Below are 3,956 nucleotides of genomic sequence, written 5' to 3'. Positions count from 1 at the left end.
GTGCTTTGCTTTGCTCCTTTTAGTGTAGGGTAAGGACAAACAAAGATGCAGTAATCAAGTGGAAGATAGGGACAGGGAAGAGACTTCTGTCTAAATAAAGGGAGCATGCTAGGAAGCAGTAGGGGTAGAATTGGTATGTTAGTTTCCTAGGACTACCATAACAAGTTAACCTGGTTCTTTGTCTAGATCTCTCTTTCCTTTTTCTAATAAAGATCCCAGTCATTTATAGGTACTGGGGGTTAGGATTTGAACATACCTCTTTTGGGGGATACAATTCAACCAGCAACAAGTGAGATGGCACCAACATGGAAGACTCTAATGATAGGTAGAAGAGTATGGGTTTTATTTATAGGTCGGGGGACCACTGGAAATTTCAAGCCAGGGTACTAATAAGATAGCTGTTGCAGGAAGGTCAGGTTGCAAGCAGTATGGCTCAGTATACTGAACTGAAGATGAAGTTCAGAGGCTGTGATGTTAATTAGGTTGCTGTGATGGTGTTCCAGGAATAATGTGAAGAAACATTTATAAAGGAATATGTGGAAGAGTGCATTTTCCTGAGATGGCTGCAACAGTGTCTCTCATACCACTTGCTCTTCTGCAATGAGACCTTCTTCCACTCTTATCAACAGGTGGTGTCTGTTTCTCTATGAATCTGGATAGATACAGTGACAGCTTTGACCAATAGAATAGATGACCCACAGAAAGTGACACAGTACCAGTTATATGCAAGGACCTTTTCTGGCCCAGCAGCTTGAACTCCCTATCCCTTGGAAGATAGCCACCCTGGAGGAAGGTTGATTATCCTGAGATCACCATGCTGTGAGAAACCCCACCACCACTGGGGTACATGGAGAGCACCTGGAATTAGCCAGGATGTGCATGAGACAAAGGAGGTACCGAGGGTACAACATTTAGAGAGGCACTCACGCCCAGGTACATGACATGAGAGTAAGTACCTCCTTAAATTTTGCACTCTAGGAGCTTTGCTCTTACGGAGGCACTTGGGAATGAGTACCTCCTTAAATTTTATGCCCAAGGTACCTCTTCTCTTACCCTACTTGTCACTCTTCCTAGAGGATGATACACCATATGGTGAGAGAGAGCTAGAGAGAGAGAGAGAGAGACAACCTGAGAATGAGTGCAGTTGTGCACAGGAGTGAGTTTGAAGCACCACAGCTTTGCAAGGCATTTAAGTGAGAAAACCATCCTGAGTAGTGATCCTCTGGCCTCAGCTACCAGCGGTGCCAGGTGAGTGAGATGAACCACTGAGCTGAGCCCTTCTAACTTCCTGATCTACAAAATCATAAGTGAACCAAATTGGTTGTTTTAACCACAGAGTATTGGGGTGGTTTGTTATACCACAGTATATTAGTTGAACTACCCTCAAGTCTTGCCAGTATTATGTGATGCTAATAGTTGAGTGAGAAACACCAAAAAGCACTATATTTACTCAGTTCTGAGAGAGTAGAATATGTTTGATCACTACTAGAGAAGGGATGAATACAACAATGAGAGATTATAGTCACTGGCAGCCTAGGAAATAGAATCTAATGCTTCACTTCTTCAGCTCACTGCTTAAGCTACATAGCTATACAACTCTTAATATTTGAGGTTGGCCAGAACAAAAAGATGTACACACTCACAGTTTGAGTCCTTATAGAAACAAAATCCCTGTCTGTTTTGATCTATGTCATGCAGAGAGATGTGAAATTCCTGTTTTAAAGCAGATGGTCTGAATTCTGAAGCTAAATGAATAAAATTGTCCTTGGATCCCATTAGCCTTCATGTGGGAAGGAGGGGGGGTTCCTATAGCTATTTCTTCTTGGCTTTGAACAAATCAAGCTTTGAATGAAAGGTTTATTTTTATGAAGCCTGAGTTTACTAATTTTTCATTGAGTACCACTGTTTCACGGTAATTTACACATTCTTTCAAATGACTGTTGGCACATTTATTTTTTTTTCCTTTGAGGCATTTTCTAATTACTTGTAAATGACGATGAGAAAAAAAGCAAATTTGGACAAAAAGTTAAGAAAAGGACTCTTTGGTGGAGGAGGTGTATTACACATAAAATTAAAATATAATAGATACTTTAAGAGCCTTTATTCTATTTTATAGGTTTCTCTGCTTGCTTCTACAAGTGGGCAGTGAGTAAAGGTTTCCTAACCCATTATTCATTTCTGCAGGATGTTAGACATTTTTATGACCTTCTAGAGCACTTATAATCTGTACTACACAATTTAGCACCTAATTATATTCTGTCTCATAATGTTCATTATTATGTCATTGTATGATTCTTGTCCCCTCAAGTAGATTATATGATCTTAAAAGACAAGGACCATGTCTTAAACTTTTTCTGTATTTGCATTCCATCTAGCGTAGTGCTGGACACAGTATCCGCTTGGGAAATTTTAATTGATAGAAGTATATTAAGTAATTCTGGTCCCTCAAAGCTCAGTGAATTTGTCTGTAGAGCATTTGTCATGGCTGTGGACACGGAGATATTTCAGCAAGTTACTTTTCCTTTCCTCAACTTTCCTTTTCTTTGTCATCAGTGGAAGTACCAAGGTGACGGGTTGCTTTGACTGGGAAAATGACTTCTTTTCTTTTCCTTCAGTGTCAGACCAGGGCAGGTGAGAAGCAGAGAGACATGCATCCTTGGGCTACCATTCTCATTCTGATGTAGATGATGGTTGGCATTTTTCCTCTTTATTTTTCCAGTTGGACAAGCTAGCTAATGGTGTCTAACCCAGAGAGAGGAGTGGTCTCTTTTAGTTGGGCAACTAGTCTAAATGTGTTGGCAAGCCTTACCTTTATCTTATTTTGCATGAACATGCTGTTTCTCAGGACATCAGATAAACACAATTATTTTTTTCTCATTTTGGTAAAGCATATGTAACACAAAACTAATCATTTTAAGTGTACAGTCAAGTGACATTTAGTACATTCACATTGTTGTGCAAGCATCACCACCATCCATCTCTAGAACTTTTTTTTTCATTCATTTTTTTTTCAGTTCATTCCAAACTGAAACTCTGTCCCCATTAAACAGTAACTTCCCATTCTCCTCTCCACCACCCCTGACAACCACTATTCTACTTTCTGTCTTTATGAGTTTGACTACTTGTGTTATGTAATATCAGTGAAATCACAGTGTATTTATCCTTTTGTACCTGGCTAATTCACTTAGTTTAATGTCTTCAAGTTTCATCCATATTATAGCATGAGTAAGAATTTCATTCCTTCTTAAGGCTGAATAATATCCATTGTATGTATACATCACATTTTGTTCATCCATTCATTGGTGGACATTTGGATTTTTTCCACCTTTTGGCTACTTTGAATAATGCTGCTAGCAAGATGGGTATACAAATACAGATCACGTTATTATGAGCACCAACACTGATTCAATGTTGCACGGTGAGCAATGTATCTCTCTCAGCCATTAAAATACCTGGAATAATCAACATATCTCTGGAATTTCATAATTTAAATTTAGAGACTTAAGTACTCACTGAGAAAATGTGGCCTGCAACCTTTTTTCAGAGTAGATCCATAACCAATACTTGCATTCAGTGTCTTTTTTTTCTTTTCTTTTTATCTATCAAAATGCTTCTAGTCTCCAGTTTTCTTCCCTCGGATTCCTGCAAGGTATGTCCTCACTGCTATGCAGCAGGACTACAACAATTACATTCTAACTGGCTTGTATACCTTGGATCCCCCTTTTCACCTTTTTTTAGAAAGCACAGCTTTGGTCATTTAACTTTACTGGACAGAACCTTTCCCAGCCCATCACCTACAAGACAAATTGTCTGGCAGTGAAGGCCTCTTTTTTTTTTTAATTTTTAAAAATGTTTATTCTTGAGCAAGAGACAGAAGACAAGCATGAGCAGGGGAGGAGCAGAGACAGACAGAAACACAGAATCAGAAGCAAGCTCCAGGCTCCAAGCTGTCAGCA

This window comes from Panthera tigris, chromosome C2, assembly GCF_018350195.1.
Source record: "Panthera tigris isolate Pti1 chromosome C2, P.tigris_Pti1_mat1.1, whole genome shotgun sequence".
NCBI lineage: Eukaryota > Metazoa > Chordata > Mammalia > Carnivora > Felidae > Panthera > Panthera tigris.
The sequence above is the reverse complement of the archived record's forward strand: the minus strand, read 5'-3'. Positions refer to the sequence as shown.